Source organism: Tachyglossus aculeatus, chromosome 20 (genome assembly GCF_015852505.1).
Source record: "Tachyglossus aculeatus isolate mTacAcu1 chromosome 20, mTacAcu1.pri, whole genome shotgun sequence".
NCBI lineage: Eukaryota > Metazoa > Chordata > Mammalia > Monotremata > Tachyglossidae > Tachyglossus > Tachyglossus aculeatus.
In genome coordinates this window covers 26,809,980-26,828,913 of record NC_052085.1, presented here as the reverse complement: position 1 = coordinate 26,828,913, position 18,934 = coordinate 26,809,980, and the positions used below count along the sequence as shown (strand labels likewise).

The window sequence follows — 18,934 nt, the reverse complement described above, 5'->3', positions numbered from 1 at the left end:
CAGACACTGAAATAAATTAGAGGGGAAGGGAAGCAACAGAGTTTAAAGAACTGTACTAAGGGGAGACGTGATGTGAAAGCGCTGAAGTGTTATTAGAAGCAGCGTGGTTCAGTGGAAAGAGCCCGGGCTTTGGAGTCAGAGGTCATGGGTTCAAATCCAGGTTCCACCAATTGTCAGCTGTGTGACTTTGGGCAAGTCACTTCACTTCTCTGTGCCTCAGTTACCTCATCTGGAAAATGGGGATTGAGACTGTGAGCCCCCCGTGAGACAACCTGATCACCTTGTAACCTCCCCGGTGCTTAGAACAGTGCTTTGCACATAATAAGCACTTAATAAATGCCATCATTATTATTATTGTTATTGAGAAAAAAGACTTCCTCAGAGCCCCTCTAGGATCAGCTAGCCAGCTGGCTCAGTGGAAAGAGCCCGGGCTTGGGAGTCAGAGGTCATGGGTTCTAATCCTGGCTCTGCCACTTGTCAGCTGTGTGACTTTGGGCAAGTCACTTCACTTCTCTGGGCCTCAGTTCCCTCCTCTGTCAAACGGGGATGAGGACTGTGAGCCCCACAGGGCACAACCTGATCACCTCGTATTTTCCCCAGCCCCAGCGTTTAGAACAGTGCCTCACACATAGCAAGTGCTTAACAAATACCATCCTAATTATTATTATTTAAGGTAATTAAGGGAAAATGCGGGCCCTCAAACTTTGCTCAAGCTGACATCAGTGTTTCCGTGCGCAGATTTCCGGGGTCGAATGGATTGTTAGCGAATAAGCTCCGTATGTGCTAGGAACATGAGTGCTAATTCTGTTTGGTGTACTCTCCTAAGCGCTTAGTCCGTGCTCTGCACATGGTAAGCACTCAGTAAATACCATTGATCCGTTGTTAACATGCTGTCACTTAGTCAAGACCAGGTTTCTTGTGTGTACCCAGAAAAAAAGAGCAGCAGGAAAAAACAGCCCAAATTCTGGCTTTCCTCAGTACTTTATGACTGGGCCCAGAGAGAGAGGGATAAAATCTTACTTGAAAAAAAGCCGCAGGTAAATTATTGCTTCTAGAAGGGAGCCACATTTTTCAGCTTATCTTTTTTTTTTAAAAAAAAAAACACCATTCCCTTCCTCATTAGTTTGTATAACAATGAAAAGGATTTAGTAGTTATTGGCCACAAGAAAGGGTCATACTGATATCAAGCACCGATACCTACGCTGTCATTTGAGTCCTCTGCAAGCACATCAGGCCCGTCCTTTTGTTCCTAGAGATCCAATTCCGGGGCTGTCATGAAACATTAGTGATTTTTAATTACAGATTCTAATTACGATATAAATTACTATGCAGAGAAGAGTTCAGTGCACGCTCCAACACACTCAGACCTTTCAATTTTATAGCAGAGCTAGCATCTGAAAGCTGGGAAGCTTGTGGAAGCATTTGGAGTTTGGGTTTATTTTTACACCGAAAGCTGGGGCTGCACGAAGAGGAGATGCTGGGTAGAAGCCTCCAGGTTTACGTAGGTCCGGCTTCGGGCAATGGGCCACCCCTGGTGGGCACCTATTAGCCATTTTATTAAGGGTATTTATTAAGTGCCTACTGTGTGCCGGGCACTTTACTAAGCCCTGGATTAGACGCAAGCTAATCAAGTTTAGCTTGATTAGCAGCTAATAATCCACGCAGAGAAGCCGCGTGGCTCAGTGGAAAAAGCCCGGGCTTTGGAGTCAGAGGTCGTGGGTTCAAATTTACTTAACTTCTCTGGGCCTCAGTTACCTCATCTGGAAAATGGGGATTAAGACTGTGAGCCCCCTGTGGGACAACCTGATCACCTTGTAACCTCTCCAGCGCTTAGAACAGTGCTTTGCACATAGTAAGCGCTTAATAAATGCTATTAAAAAAAAGTTGGTTACAGTGAGCCCGTTGTTGGGTAGGGACCATCTCTATATGTTGCCAACTTGTACTTCCCAAGCGCTTAATTCAGTGCTCTGCACACAGTAAGCGCTCAATAAATATGATTGAATGAATATGTCTGACATGGGGCGCACATTATTAATCCCTCTAGACTGTAAACTCACTATGAGCAGGAAACATGTCCGCTAATTCCGATGATAATAATAATAACTGTGCTTTTTGTTAAGTGCTGACTATGATGTGCCTGGCACTGTATTAAGCGCTGGGGGAGATACAGGCAAACTGGGTTGGACACAGTCAATCAATCAATCGATCAATCATATTTGCTGAGCGCTTACTGTGTGCAGAGCACTGTACTAAGCACTTGGGAAGTACAAGTCGGCAACACATAGAGACAGTCCCTACCCAACAGCGGGCTCACAGTCTAGAAGGGGGAGACAGAGAACAAAACCAAACATACTAACAAAATAAAATAAATAGAATAGATATGTACAAGTAAGATAAATAAATAAATAAATAGAGTAATAAATATGTACAAAAATATATCCCGCTTGTCACAGTGGAAGTAGGAGGGGGCAGGATTTAATCCCCATTGTACAGTTGAGGCACAGAGAAGTCAAGTGACTAGCCCAAGGTCACACAGCGAGTGACTGGCAGAGCTGGGATTAGAACCCAGGTCCTCGACTCCCAGTCCTGAGGGCTTTCCGTTAGACCACACTGCTTCTTGATACTTCAGATGAGTCCTCACTCCCATCCTTCCCCAACTCCATCATCATCATCAATCGTACTTATTGAGCGCTTACTGTGTGCAGAGCACTGTACTAAGCGCTTGGGAAGTCCAAGTTGGCAACATATAGAGACAGTCCCTACCCAACAGTGGGCTCACAGTCTAAAAGGGGGAGACAGAGAACAAAACCAAACATACTAACAAAATAAAATAAATAGAATAGATATGGGCAAGTAAAATAAATAAATAGAGTAACAAATATGTACAAAGTACATATGTACTCCAGAGTTGTGCTGGCATCTTCTGCATCAGCTTGGGGGGATAGTCAGCCCGTGTCATACATGTTCAAGACTGTAGACTGTAAGCTCTTTGTGGGCAGGGATTGTGACTACCAACTCTGTTGTCCTGGACTCTCCCAAGCTCTTAGTACAGTGCTCTGCTCACAGTAGGCGCTCAATAAATACCATCGACTGACTGATTGATTGCTCTCCGTCAGAGTCAGCGGAAAACGGATCTAGCAAGCGATTCTACAGACCAAACCAGGACAAAAAAAGGCAAAACTATGCGTAGAGGATAAAGGCCCCCATGGAAAAATCCTTTATGGAGTGTTCTTGAGCTCGGTTGTGGAACTCAGCCAGAAGGCATTTAACTGAAGCATTCAACTTGGTGAGTTAGTATAATCACTTCGAGAAGAGTTCAGATCTGACAACGGGGAAGTCATCTATTAAGGGAAATCATTCGGAGAGCACTGTAGAATTGCCCGTTGAAGGCAGTCAGAAACTGAGGGGCAAATATTGACGTTTATTAACATTTTTATTATCTCAGGTTCAAATGGATGGCTCAGTAGATAAAGCAACAAGGACAATTTATCTATTTGTTTTGAGTCCCCAGCTTGACTGGTGTGAAATGGCTTTATGAAATTACCGAATTCACGGCATGCAGGGTAAACAGGGTGTCGGTCATTCCTTTCAGAGCTTTGCATCCAAAAATCAATGAGCCACAAAGCATTATTAGACAGGGACAGTGGTCAGCAGGATACCAGTTAAGGATAGGATTTGCCTTTGGCATAAATGCAGAATGAATGAGTTTTGGAAGGCTAGAAAAAAGGCATTTGCATACTTTTCTAGGTAGCGTCGGCGATAAAAATGGCTCTTCTCTCTCCCCCCTTTCCCTTTTGTCATCTCGCTGACTTTTCTTCCTTTCTGCCTCCCTTTTTCCCCCCATTTTTTCTCCTATTTTCCTTCCTCCCCCGGCCCTCCACTTCATTCATTCATTCAGTCGTATTTATTGAGCGCTCACTGTGTGCAGAGCACTGCACTTAAATGACCCGCTTACCTTCTCGGAATTCTTGGGCTGGGGTTAGCGTCTCCCTTGGGCCCAGTAGGTGGGAAAATGATCCCGTCTGATGTTCGTTCGTTCATTCAGTCATATTTATTGAACATTTACTGTGTGTAGATCACTGTACTAAGCGCTTGGGAGAGTACAATAGAACAATAAGCAGACATAGTCCCTTCCCACACAAGCTTACAATCTAGAGGGGGAGACAGACATGAATTCATTCATTCAATCGTATTTATTGAGCGCTTACTGTGTGCAGAGCACTGTACTAAGCGCTTGGGAGAGTACAATAGAACAATAAGCAGACATATTCCCTTCCCACACAAGCTTACAATCTAGAGGGGGAGACAGACATGAATTCATTCATTCATTCATTCAATCGTATTTATTGAGTGCTTACTGTGTGCAGAGCACTGTACTAAGCGCTTAGGAAGTACAAGTTGGCAACATATAGAGATGGTCCCTACCCAACAATGGGCTCACAGTCTAGAAGGGGGAGACAGACAACGAAACAAAACGTGTGGTCAGGTGTCAAGTCATCAGAATAGATAGAAGTAAAGCTAGAAGCACAGCATTGACAAATAGTAAATATGTACAAGTAAAATAAATAGAGTAATAAATCTGTACAGGTGCTGTGGGGAGGGGAAGGAGGTGGGGGGGAGAGGAAAAAGGGGGGCTCATGTAAATCAAGAAAATGACAGATATGTACATAAGTGCTGTGGGGCTGGGAGGAGGGTTGAATAAAGGGAGCAAGTCACACTGATGCGGAAGGGAGTGGGAAAAGAGGAAAGGAGGGTTTAGTCAGGGAAGGCCTCTTGGAGGAGATGCGCCATCACTTCAATAAGGCTTTGAAGCGGGGGAGAGTCATTGTCGGATTTGAGGAGGGAGGGCATTCCAGGCCAGAAGCAGGACGTGGACGAGGGGTCAGCAGCGAGATAGACGAGGTCGAGGTGCAGTGAGAAAGTCAGCGTTCGAGGAGTGAAATGTGCAGACTGGGTTGGCGTAGGAGAGTGTGAGGTGAGGCAAGAGGAGAAGAGGTAATTGAGCGCTTTAAAGCCGATGGTGAGTTCACCTCCCTGCAAGTTCCACTGGCAGACATGAAAGGGATCTTGGAAAGTGCACATTGAATCCAGGGGGGAGGAAGAGGAGCAGTCCAAAGGGGAAAATGTGCCTTTCCCTTCTTCCTCTGTATTTGATGTGGTGTCTTTTGGAGGGGAACCTCTGATGGGCTGTGGCCTATTTTACCCACCCTAGGCTGAGTTTCTGGCGCGGGACCAGTAGCTTCTGCAAACAGGTTGCAAGTGTATTTGCTGAGCATTCCCCCCCCCCCGCCACACACATATACATTGTATAATGAACAGCATTCATTATTTGCGGGGAGTCTTCAACATCCTAAAAAGCACAAGGGAGACTATCAAAATTATCACGTATTTCCACAGAATGAATATTTGAGTTACTGTAGAAACAAACCAAACATCATAATAATAATAATAATTGTGGTATTTGTTAAGTGCTTACTATGTGCCAAGCGCTGTACTAAATACAAGATAATCAGGTCAGAAATTGTCTCTGTCCCACATGGGTCTACCAGTTTAAGTAGGAGAGCAAAGAGCATGGCCTAGTTGATACAGCACGGAGCTGGGAGCCAGAAGGACCTGGGTTCTAATCCCACCTCCGCCACTTGTCCACTGCAGTACCTCGGGCAAGTCGCTTTACTTCTCTGAGCCTCAATTACCTCATCTGTAAAATGGGGATTAAGACTGTGAGCCCCATGTGGAATAGGGACTGTGTCCAACCTGATTCACTTGTATCTAACCCAGCGCTTAGTATAGTGCCTGGCACATAGTAAGCCCTTAACAAATACATAAAAAACCCCAAAGAAACAGGTATTGATTCCCTATTTTCCTGATTCACTTGTATCTAACCCAATGCTTAGTATAGTGCCTGGCACAGAGTAAGTCCTTAACAAATACATAAAAAAAAAGAAACAGGTATTGATTCCCTATTTTACAAATGTGGAAACTGAGGTACAGAGAAGTTAAGCGACCAGCCCCAGGTCACAAAACAGGTAAATAGAGGAACCAGGATTAGTCCAATTAGTGCTACTGATGGGAAGACCCTGGTGATTCCAGAGTTTACGTCCCTTGTTGGGAGCCTCTGGTTTAGCAATTAGTGGTATTTATTTAGTGCTTACTATGTGCAGGGCACTGTATTAAACGCTTGGGAGAGTACAAAAGAGCATTCATCAGGACAAAGTTCCTCCTTTTATGGAAAAGGAGGACTTTTTAAAGAGCTGTTTGAAGAATGTCTGCTTGGGGAACAGACGGAAATGCTGCCAAGCTTCGGAGCGCCGCCAGGGAAGGAATATGGTAAAGGGAAATCCCAGATGGAGGGATGGGTAGGATTGAGCAGGGGAATGAAAAGGAGATGAGAAATGGAAGAAAAGTAGCTTCGGGATGGGGTTACTGCAGTGGTATGGCCACCCAGCTCAAAGAAAGCTCTTCCCTGGAACGGCATTGCCTAAACTGCTTTGAGCTCACAGCAGGCTTTATTAAATTCATGTTCAGTATCAACAAACAACTATTAAGGCAGGGTGCCTTTCGACCCAGTTTGCTTTTTTGGACCCTGAAATCTATTGGAAATGTTGAGGGCTTTTCCCAAATGGTCTGCAGGCCATAGTTGAAGATAAACAAAGAAATAAACAAGGACCATTGACTCAGTCCTGCTGATAAACCATTCTGTATCCAAAAAAAAATCTTCAGTTGGTGATTCTGGAAAATCAAAAAAATGTTTACCACAAAACTTAATTGTGGTTCGCTAGCTCCAAAGTGGTGGTTATGAACACCTCTAAGGAAAAATATGTATATTTTTTAATTACGGAAAATTACCCAGACTGTTTCTTTTCAATTGCTCACGGGCAGGAAAGATGCCATTTCATGGCCTGCCAGGGGACTGACTGGAAAATGAAACTTTGAATAGCTTCCCCTATCAGTTTCAAACTATTATGGCAGTCTTCATTATTTCCTTTCCTTCTCACCATCTTTGCGTTCAGATCACTGACCTGTTGCTGCCATCTTTCTCTCACTTCTCCCCCGTTTTTGTCTCTTCTCCAGACGAATTACCCTGCTTTTCCCCTCTTTCACGTCACTCTCCCATTTCTGGACCACTGCACATTCCAGAACCCTGCCTGGAAAGCGCTCAATCCATCAGTGGTATTTATTGAGCTCCTACATCGAATAATACTTAGAGTGGGTATTTGTTAGGCATTTATTATGTGCCAAGCACAGAGTTAGAATGGGACTCTGACCAACCTAACAGTACGATCCGACACGGCCCTTGTCCCATATGAAACTCAAAGTCTAAGTGGGAAGAAGAAGAAGAGGCATTTAAACCCCATTTTACAGAGGAGGAAACTGAGGCACAGAGAAGCTAAGTTAACACAATGGCGGTCAAAAGGTGGAGCCTGAGTAGAACTCAGATCTCCCTGCTTCCCCGTCCTGTGCTTTTTCTGCTGGGCCATGCTGTTTCTCTGTGCAGAACACTGTACTAAGTGCTTAGAAAAGTCCAACTGATTAATTTATAGGCTTACATATTTTAGTCATCCTGCCTCCCCACAGCCCCACTGCTGTAACAATAACAATAATAATAATGGATTTGTTAAGCAGATTGCTATGTTCTAGACATTGTTCTAAGCACTGGGTTGGACACAGTTCCTTGTCCCCCGAGGGGCTCAAAGTCTTAATCCCCATTTTACAGTTGAGGTAACTGAGACCCAGAGAAGTGAAGTGATTTGTCCAAGGTCACCCACAGCAGATAAGTGGCGGAGCCAGGATTAGAACCCAGGTCCTTGGGATTTCCAGGCCCGTGCTGTAACCACTAGGCACCGCTTCTTGTGGCTCCTCATTTACCCCGCTCTATTGGTGAATTTTTCCCCCTCAAGACTGAGAGCTTGTGGTGGGCAGGAATGTGTTTGTTCTTATATTGTACTCGCCCAAGCGCTTAGTACAGTGCTTGGCACACCATACGTGCTCGATTAAATAAGCCTGAATGAATTCTTCACAGTCCTGTCTGGAAGAGCGGCACTGTGGTACTGAGTGGGTTTCCTGTTGAACTGGGATGCCCCCGTCACGCGTAGGGAAGGGAAGATTTCTGGGTTGGTTCACCGATGGAGGCGAGGGGCGGCGGGGCACAGCCGCTCTCAGAGAGGGAGCTGATGGGACCCATCCATAGTCATCCTCCGGGGCAGTGTGGCCAAGAGGATAGAGCCCAGGCCTGGGAATCAGAAGGTCATGGGTTCTAACCCCAGCTCTGCCACTTGTCCAGAAACGCTCTGGGCATATTACTCCCCTCCTCAAAAATCTCCAGTGGCTACCAATCAATCTGCGCGTCAGGCAGAAACTCCTCACCCTGGGCTTCAAGGCTGTCCATTACCTCGCCCCCTCCTACCTCACCTCCCTTCTCTCCTTCTCCAGCCCAGCCCGCACCCTCCGCTCCTCTGCCGCTAATCTCCTCACCGTACTTCGTTCTCACCCGTCCCACCATCGACCCCCGGCCCACGTCATCCCCCGGGCCTGGAATGCCCTCCCTCTGCCCATCCGCCAAGCTAGCTCTCTTCCTCCCTTCAAGGCCCTGCTGAGAGCTCACCTCCTCCAGGAGGCCTTCCCAGACTGAGCCCCTTCCTTCCTCTCCCCCTCGTCCCCCTCTCCATCCCCCCATCTTACCTCCTTCCCTTCCCCACAGCACCTGTATATATGTATATATGGTTGTACATATTTATTACTCTATTTATTTATTTATTTTACTTGTACATTTCTAGCCTACTTATTTTATTTTGTTGGTATGTTTGCTTCTGTTCTCTGTCTCCCCCTTTTAGACTGTGAGCCCACTGTTGGGCAGGGACTGTCTCTATGTGATGCCAATTTGTACTTCCCAAGCGCTTAGTACAGTGCTCTGCGCATAGTAAGTGCTCAATAAATACGATTGATTGATTGATTGATTGATTGTACATATCTATTCTATTTATTTTATTTTCTTAGTATGTTTGGTTTTGTTCTCTGTCTCCCCCTTTTAGACTGTGAGCCCACTGTTGGGTAGGGACCATCTCTATATGTTGCCAACTTGTACTTCCCAAGTGCTTAGTACAGTGCTCTGCACACAGTAAGCGCTCAATAAATACGATTGATGATGATGATGATGCCATGTGGCCTCGGGCAAGTCACTTAACTTCTCTGGGCCTCAGTTACCTCATCTGTAAAATGGGGATTAAGACGGTGAGCCCCACGTGGGCCAGGGACTGTGTCCATCCCGATTTGCTTGGATCCAATCCGGAGCTTCGTACAGTGCCTGGCATAAAGTAAGCGCTTAACAAATACCGCGATTATTATTAATTATTAAATGCCCCTTTTTTCCCAGTGCTTTAAGTGGCCCTGACCTCTCCCATTAGATTGCAAGCTCAGCAAGGGCAGGGGTCATGTCTCGCCCTTTCACCGCTCCGTAATTATCTGAACGGAACGCTGCACAAAATGGGCAGTTCGAGAACATCTGAGCGGATGGCATTATTTCTGAAATAAAAAATAAGTATATGCGTCTAATTAGAGGAACGTCAGCCAAAAAGAGGAACGCGGAATAAGGAACAAGGAAAAGTACTGAGAAAGAGATGTTGGAGAGCAGCTCACGTTCATGGGTTGGGAATAATTTGTCCTTTTTTTTTTTTCTGGTGCTGACGATGGCTAATTAGGGAGATGAAAGATAAAAAGGATTTGAGTACCAACTGTGAGCTAAGCACCGTATGGCATAGTGCCATTCACATGAGAAATCTTAATAAATAGTATTTGATGATGGTAGCTTGAAAGAACATATGCAGGGTCTCAGCACAGGGACTTATAACCTAAATCATTCTTTTTCATGCTGTAATACCAAGAGGGGAAGAAAACCTTTTTTATTAAATAATAGATGTGGGGGAAGAATGGCTCTCCGAGGTCGGGTATGCTTCCTAACTCCTAGATGGGTGATTAAAAAAAAAAAAAACAACAACTTGGCCCAACAAACCATGAAGTGTAAATGCCAACATCAGATGACACCATTTCATTTGAGGGCTGAGATCACAAGTTCAAAAGGAGTTCAGCGCAACCGACTGAATACGGTTGACTAAGCATTTTTCACCGGGATGGATTTCAGGCATACGTTCGAAAACCTATAGGATGTCTCCTGTGAATGCCGCCGGAATATTAATGGGTGTGGCGCAGGAGGCCAAACCCAGGGTTGTTTTAAAACACTTAATTGGGATCAAAAATAATCGAGATGGCTGAGGACAAACTGGCATATAGCTTTATGAAATATTAGAGGCCTCATCCGTAGAATGGAGAGTAAATACTTGCTCTCCCTCTCTGATTGTTTCCTGATTTGAGACAGGGACTGTGTCTGATCTGATGATGATGTTGCGAGAAGCAGCGTGGCTCAGTGGAAAGAGCTCGGGCTTTGGAGTCAGAGGTCATGGGTTCGAATCCCGGCTCCGCCACATGTCTGCTGTGTGACCTTGGGCAAGTCACTTAACTTCTCTGAGCCTCAGTTCCCTCATCTGTAAAATGGGGATGAAGACTGTGAGCCCCCTGTGGGACAACCTGATCACCTTGTAAACTCCCCAGCACTTAGAACAGTGCTTTGCACATAGTAAGTGCTTAATAAATGCCATTATTATTATTATCTACCCCAAGACTTGGTATAGACTGAATGCTTAATAAGCCCCACCATTATTAAAGGTTCTATCCTGTTTACGAGGCTTCAGACATTCTCTGTTGGCTAAGCAAAGTAGGGAATGGTCTCCACCTAAATCTGCCGGTCACACTGTGCTAAGCACTCTGGCAACTCTTCCCGAGCAGTTTACCGGGAATGCCAAGGGATCCCACAACTCTGACCATTATAATAAACCTTTTAGTGACTCCAAGTGGTCAGAAGCCAATTCTATATTTCAGCAGTCTAATGTCTTTTTCCTTCTCTCTTCTACCATTTTTATCAGTCTTTGTTGAACAGGTTTAATTTTATTTTATTTTTCTACGGTATTTGCTTTGCACACAGTAAACGCTCAGTAAATACAGTCGAATGCGTATTTGTTAAGCCCTCACTATGTTCCAGGCATTGTACTAAGCGCTGAGATAGATAGAAGTTAATCAGGTTGGACACAGTCCATGTCGCACATGGGGCGCGCGCTCTTAATCCCCATTTTACAAATGAGGTAGCGGAGGCCCAGAGAAGTGAAGTGACTTGCCCAAAGTTGCACAGCAGAAAAGTGGCTAATTCTGTTATATTGTACTCTCCCAAGCGCTCAGTACAGTGTCCTGCATGTACTAAGTGCTCAATAAATACGATTGATCGGTTGATGTGGTGGAACCCGGGTCCTTCCGACTCCGAGGCCCCAGCTCTATCCACTGGGCCACGCTGCTTCCCTGGAGGAGGCCATACTTCATCCCGGGAGCCAACAAGGAAAACTTCCCAAGGCCAAGCCACAGGACGGAACTAGAAAGGGCAGACGATGTTTCTCACCCACTCAGCCGCTGCTCCACTCAAGAACACCTTAGAAGTAGCACGGGCTTGAAAGTCAGAGGACGTGGTTTCTAAAGCCAGCTCTGCCACTTGTCTGCTGTGTGACCTCAGGTAAGACACTTCACTTCTCTGGGCCCCAGTTCCCGCGTCTGTAAAATGGGGATTAAGACTGTGAGCCCCATGTGGGCCGGGACTGTGTCCAACCTGATGACCTTGTATCTGCCCCAGTGCTTGGCAGATAGTAAGCACTTAACAAATACCATAATGATTTATTATTAACCTACCAACAGAGCTGCAGAAGACGGAAGGGAGTCTGGCCCAGGGCATGGCTCAGAAAAGCCAGAAGGCAGGGTCAGGTTACCATGTCCATTCATTCAATCGTATTTATTGAGCGTTTACTGTGTGCAGAGCACTGTACTAAGCGCTTAGCATTGTCTATGCCCACGGCAGGTGTGATAGTGGTATTTATTGGCACCTACTGAGTGCAGTGCCCTGTAAAATAAATACAAGGACCTATAGATGGAAGCCTTTTTTGATGAGAAATAACCCTGGGATTGAACCTGAAAAGGAGTGGATTAGGGAGAGAGTTCTTAACCTCTAATCTGAGGGCTCAGAGGGTGACTCAGAAATACCTCAGAATTATCTTGTTAGTGTCCCTTGAATTACATCAAGGTCAAAGGCAGCAAATAGGCCACAAGGCAGGCAGGAAAGAGAGAAGCAGTTGCCTGGCGGAAAGAGCCCAGGCTTGGGAGTCAGAGGACCTGAGTTTTAATCCCAGCTCTGCCAATTTCTCCGTGCCTTAGTTACCTCATCTGTAAAAGTCAGAGGACCCGGTTCCTAATCCCAGCTCTGCCAATTTCTCTGTGTCTCATCTGTAAAATGGGCATTACATCCTCCTCCCTCCAACTTAGTCTGTGAGCCCCTTAGTCTGTGGACTGTGTCCAACCTGATAAACTCGTATCTATGCCAGCGCTTCGAATAGTGTTAGACATACGGTGAGTGCGTAACGAATACCATTTAAAAAGAAAAAAAATAGTTGAGCAAGGAAAGAGATGGTTGAGAGAGGAGCGGTCCCCACCTAGACAAACCATTTAAGCTCCCAGATCGAAGGAAACAAATGACTTCCAGAAATGAGGGAATTTATAAGGCAGTAGAAAAATGGCACTCATTTCGGAATTGTCATAAATTAGAGAAAGTGTTGGTGTCCCTTCCCTTAGATACGCATCTTCGTAGGAATGAAACGAAGATGTATAAGGCAAAAAGGACGTGGGGTCATTTGGAAAGAAAGCCCGTATCGATAGACACAAGACTATTATTATTCCCTTAATTTACTTAAGAGCTCCTGTCTCTTCTTTTCCCCAGTAGGACAGGGCTGTTAATAAAATGAATGACATTAGCATGCTTGACTGTTGCCTAGCGTAAATTATTACTCTTTCCGGGAGCGGGAACAGTTGCTGAGGCATTTGCAGGGTTGCTCAAAGACATCACTTTTGCGGTCTTGGGTGAAGATTCTATTGGAATCCCCTCTTAAAAGATTAGGAGACCAAGACATAAAGAAATCAATCAATCAATGGTATTTATTGAGAGGTTACTGTGTGCAGAGCACTGTACTAAGCACTTGGGAGAGTACAGTACAATGGAGTTGGTAGACGCATTCCCTGCCCACAAGGAGCTTACAGTCTAGAGGGGGAGACAGGCAATAATAGCAATAATAATGACATTTGTTAAGCGCTTGCTATGTTGCAAAGCACTGTTCTAGGTGCTGGGGTAGATACAAGGTAATCAGGATGTCCCATGTAGGGCTCACAGGCTTCATCCCCATTTTACAGATGAGGGAACTGAGGCCCAGAGAAGTTAAGTGACTTGCCCAAAATCACACAGCTGACAAGTGGCAGAAGCGGGATTAGAACCTATGACCCCTGACTCCCAAGTCCGGGCTCTTTCCACTAAGCCACGCTGGATAAGGGAAATGGCAGAATGTTACGATATGTTCATAACTGCTGTATATCTGTACATAAGGATATGTAATCAAGGCATATAGTTCATTCATTCATTTAATCGTATTTATTGAGCCCCTACTGTGTGCAGAGCATTGTACTAAGTGCTTGGGAAAGTACAATACAATGAACAATACAACAACAATTAATGTCTGTCCCCCCCTCTAAGACTGTGAGCCCGTTGTCGAGTAGGGATTGTCTCTACTGCCGAATTCTACTTTCAAAGCGCTTAGTATAGTGTTCTGCACCCAGCAAGCGCTCAATAAATACCACTGATTGATTGACTCTCAAATCCCTTCTTTGCCTCCAGGTCCTTCCACTAACCCTCCTTCACCTCCTCCCCCCACTATTATGCGTTGTCTGCTTCGGCCTTTCTGGTGTGAAGGTCTCTGCTTGGAGAAAAGCTGCCTAAAGAAATAAAAATATTAATAAAGTGCTTCATAATAGCCAAATAAAGGTTGAACTGCTGAACACCGAGGGAAATATTGCACCTCTAATAGTTAAAGCTACTTGGTTGTTATTATTTTAACTTTGCATTTCCCTGAGGTGCGCAGAAATGAACCCTCAGATTCTGCTGTGCCTGGATGATTTTTACTGTACACTGAAAGTACACAATTTATTAGCGGCAGTTACAGCTATCCAGTGACCTAAATTATACATGAAATCAAAATGAAAGTTTAAAAAGGTAACTAGCATTCTTGTCCGCCGCCAATTTTATAGCTTCCTGGAAAATAGCAGGATATGGAGATTTTATTCTCCGTTGTCTGACCCTAGGAGGGTCTAGGAGAATTTTCCATAATACACTGGCAAACACCCCCGCTGCCCCCCATCATCCCCTAGCCTGGGGGGGACATCCCAAATCCTGGTGTACCCACTTACAGATTGTGAACCCCTTAAGGACGAGGGATTGTGTGATTCCCACAGTAAGCGCTTAATAAGTAACCCTAACCCCTACAAACCAGAACAGAGTTTGACACATAATAAGCGCCTAACAAATGCCATAAAAATAAGCAAAAAAACTGTCTCAGGGTCTGGACAGGTGCTGACCTGATCTGGTCTGGTCCAGAGCCTAAGTGGGTCTTTTCAGCCGGGCTTGGACCGACCAATCAATCAATCAATCGTATTTATTGAGCGCTTACTGTGTGCAGAGCACTGTACTAAGCGCTTGGGAAGTACAAGTTGGCAACATATAGAGACAGTGGGCTCACCGTCTAAAAGACCAAGACTAGGAAGGTCAATGGGAGATTGAAACGGTTCCAGCTCTCCTCCTTTCTTCCCAGGAATGCAAAATTGCCTGGAAAAAGGACATGATGTGAGACAAAAAGAAATATTACGGGGGATTTGGGGATCTAGGCACCAGCTGGGCAATTAGAGGTTTTACGTCCCCAAATGTGAGCTGCTCACTGAAAACTGATAGGGGAAATATAGTTGGCTCCTCATTTTTGTTTAATTGGGAAAATTCTCGTGGAGGAGAGGGGATTTAGTAGGCCTGCAAAGGGGAGAGACCGCGTGTGTTGGAGATTTGGAACAAAGGGCATTTCCAAGATGGGGTGCAGTGTCACAGAAACAGAGACAGGAATAGTAGGGAAGCAGAGAAGCGGAGTGGCCTAGTGGAAAGAGCACAGGCCTGGGAAGAGAACCTGAGTTCTAATTCTGACTCCACCACTTACCTGCAGTCAAGGAGCTGACAGTCTATTGGGGAAGACAGATATTAAAATAAAGTATAGCTAGGGGAAGCAGCAAAATACAAGGATATCATCATCATCATCAATCGTATTTATTTGAGCACTTACTGTGTGCAGAGCACTGTACTAAGCGCTTGGGAAGTACAAGTTGGCAACACATAGAGACAGTCCCTACCCAACAGTGGGCTCACAGTCTAAAAGGATATCACAGTCTAAAAGGATATCCATTTCCAACCATTGATGACAAGGACAACCAGTGACGGTAGATAGAATCTAATATCTAATTAGACTCTAATAGAATTTAATAATTGATAGTAGTACAACTCTACTAATCCCTAGCTATAGACTGTAAGCTCCTTGTGGACAGGGATCGCGCCTACCAACTCCGTTGCCAAGTATCTTCCCAAGCACTTAGTACAGTGCTCTGCACATAGTAAGCCATCAATAAATAACACTGATTGATTGATTGATTGATTGATACAGTCAGGAGTTGGGGGTCTAACTAGAGTTGGTGTTCCTGGGATATGGTTTTTCCCTTCTCCTCCCCTTCCTCCTTCTTCTCTCTCCTTCCTCTTTTTTTCCTATCCTTTAATGTTTGTCTGGCCAATTTGGATGATAAGTGCTTTGGAAGATAGTAATCTATTTCCAGATCGCGTTCAGCTCATCTGAGGCTGAACAAATGTCAGTAATAATAAAAATTCTTGCACCCGGAATATACTGAAAAGAATTAGGAGATGGAACAGAGCCAATTAATTTCTCACTTCGCAGACTCCCTTTTTGATTTTCCCCAAGCCTCCTCTTTTTTTGAACAGTATTTATAGTTTTTAAAAGCTTTTCTCGGCCCATCTTTCCTCTCCTGCTGACCATTCTTGATCTCAATTTCTTTAACGGCAATAAATTATCACATCTAGACACAGCGGCTCTTGTTAAACTCTCTCATAGTATTTATTCACATCCAGAAAGCGGTAGACTGATGGTAGTTGGCAGCAGATGGACAGATTGAAGCTCTTAAATTCTATTAATACTATTCCCACATTTAGTCCTTTTCTCCTTTTTCCTTGTAAGTGAAAATTATGGAAACCTTTTTCCACTTTCAACTTCAGTACCTTTTATTGCAGGCGGATAAAAGGTTATAGTGAACCCGGAGACAGCTAAACTATGATCATGAAATGGAAGAAAAATTGTGACTCGCTTCAGTGCAATTATAAGAATGTACTCTTGGCTTAAAAGGAGGTTATTTCACTTAAAAGCAGGATAGGAAAGGGGGTATTGTTGTGGTCTAAGTTGACAACTTCTCCCTATTGCTAATTATTATTCCCCCAGCCCATTAATTCTGGTGATATACTAGAAGTGAAAAAAGACATGGAATTAATCATTAGCCCTCACCACTGAGTTCAGAATGTAAATCAGTGGGGAGATGACACCACAAAAACAAAAAAAAAAATCAGCAAAAGTGGGAAGAAAGGTCTTTATAGAAAATGTGAGATGCACATGGGACAAAACTTAATCTTTGTATTAAGGAAGGAATTTGTCTGGCTTTTTAAATGGTATATCTCCTGTCTGGTATGAATACGATTGAATGAATGAGTGGGTGCAGAAATCTGTGTGTCTGGTGTTTGTATTTTAAGTTCTAGTTTCCCTTGGCCTCGGCTCCTGCCATCTAGGTCTGCAGCTTGAAAAGGTTAATTATGGCACTTCTTAAGGGTTTGCTAGTTGCTAAGTGTGGGACCAGATACAGAGTTATCATCATCATCAATCGTATTTATTGAGCGCTTAGTATGTGCAGAGCACTGTACTAAGCGCTTGGGAAGTACAAATTGGCAACATATAGAGACAGTCCCTACCCAACAGTGGGCTCACAGTCTAAAAGGGGGAGACAGAGAACAAAACCAAACATACTAACAAAATAAAATAAATAGAATAGATATGTACAAATAAATTAAATAAATAAATAAATAAACAGAGTAAAAAAATATGTACAAACATATATACATATATACAGGTGCTGTGGGGAAGGGAGGAAGGTAAGATGGGGGGATGGAGAGGGGGACGAGGGGGAGAGGAAGGAAGGGGCTCAGTCTGGGAAGGCCTCCTGGAGGAGGTGAGCTCTCAGCAGGGCCTTGAAGAAAAAATATGGAATGCTTCACGAATTTGCGTGTCATTATCAGATCAGTGTTTTGCCTTGTCTTACAAAGGGCTCATAATCTATTTTATCTCCGCTTTAAGAATGAGGAAATTTTGAGAGGTTGTGACTTGCTCAGGTTGTCACACAGCTGACAAGTGACCAAACTGGTTCTAAGTGTGAACCCCACGAGGGTCACGGACCATATTCATTCATTCGGTCGTATTTATGGAGCGCTTAACGTGCGCAGAGCACTGTACTGAGTGCTTGGGAGAGTACAACTGGGAGACCACACGGCCTCCCCAAGGAGGCATCCGTGTTTAAAGGACCTGAGAGAAGACAACGATCCTGGAACAACGAGGTGAACTCTGATCATCTCCTTGTAGAATTGGACGTGCTTTGAGAAAACGTTGTGCTTGAGGTCATTGTGATCTGGTTCCCAGATGGAATATCATACACAGTGTCCTATACACCTCATATTTAGCATCTATGAAATTGTAAGCTCTACTAAAGTAAGGATCGTGTCTTGCTTTTATTCACACTGATGATAAAGGTGCAGGAAAGAAAGCTGAGGAATCTTCTTTACCCAGAGCTGCCGGAGGTTTACATAGCTGGCACACGGAATGCCGAATATCGTTGTTTGATTTTACTCCAGGTTCTTACTTCTTCCCTGGTTATGGAGGAAGAGACACTGGTAATTTACTTGCATCTGCCTTGTATTCAGGGAGCAAGGACTGAGCCTTTATAATGCCCAAATTCGGAAGAGGACACCATTATCTGCCCTATCAAATACAAAGTGTGCTCATTAAATCTGTTGAGGGCACTAAATTGGGTGAAATTGCTAACTCCCCAGAAGATGGGAATAGATTTCAAAGTGGCCAGGACTAATTAGGGTGACTTATGTAGCCTAACTTCCCGGTGTGCCAAAGGAATTCTGGCTGCTGCCATGTTTAATTTTACTGGGCTTGAACAGGCATTCCGCCAATAATAATAATAATGATGATGGTGTTTGTTAAGCGCTTACTATGTGTGAAGCACTGTTCTAAGCGCTGAGGGGGAATGCAAGGTGATCAGGTTGTCCCACGTGGGGCTCACAGTCTTAATCCCCTTTTTACAGATGAGGCACAGAGAAGTTAAGTGCCTTGCCCAAAGTCACACAGCTGAGAAGTGGCGGGGCGGGATTAGAACCCATGACCTGTGACTCCCAAGCCCGGACTCTTTCCAGTGAGACACGCTGCATGATCTTTAAGTATCCCCTCCCCCTGAACGATGCTCTGTTACAAAGTTAGCCCTCAATAATTACCATGGTAGTGGCACGTGGAAAGAGGAGCATCATGGCCTAGTGGAAAGAGCTCGGATTTGGGAGTCAAGGACCTGTTTTCTAATCCCGGCTCTGGCGGTTGCCCACTGTGTGACGTTAGGCAAGTCACTTCACGTCTCTGTGTCTGTTTCCTCATCTGTAAAAATGGGGATTTGATGCCTGCTCTCCATCCCAAGTAGACTGTGAGCCCCGGTGGGACAGGGACTCTGTCCAACCTGAGTAAATTGTTTCTACTCCATTGAGTAGAACAGTGCTTGGCATGTAGTAAGCACTTAACAAATAGAAAAATGAGGCTATAAATAAGAATAAAAT

At 44.6% G+C, this 18,934-nt stretch overlaps 1 protein-coding gene across 2 annotated transcripts in view; it reads left to right on the top strand.

Moving 5' to 3' along the window:
- The window catches only part of CEP295 (centrosomal protein 295), a 125,273-nt gene that overhangs the window by 61,294 nt on the left and 45,045 nt on the right, over positions 1–18,934 (top strand). Inside the window, exon 1 of one of the 2 annotated variants that reach the window (XM_038762100.1) lies at positions 3,245–3,286. The exons of the other annotated variant lie outside the window; for it this stretch is intronic. The gene's annotated coding sequence lies outside the window, so the exon portion shown is untranslated. Of the gene's footprint in view, positions 1–3,244; positions 3,287–18,934 lie in introns of those variants that run through there. 2 annotated transcript variants of the gene reach the window in all.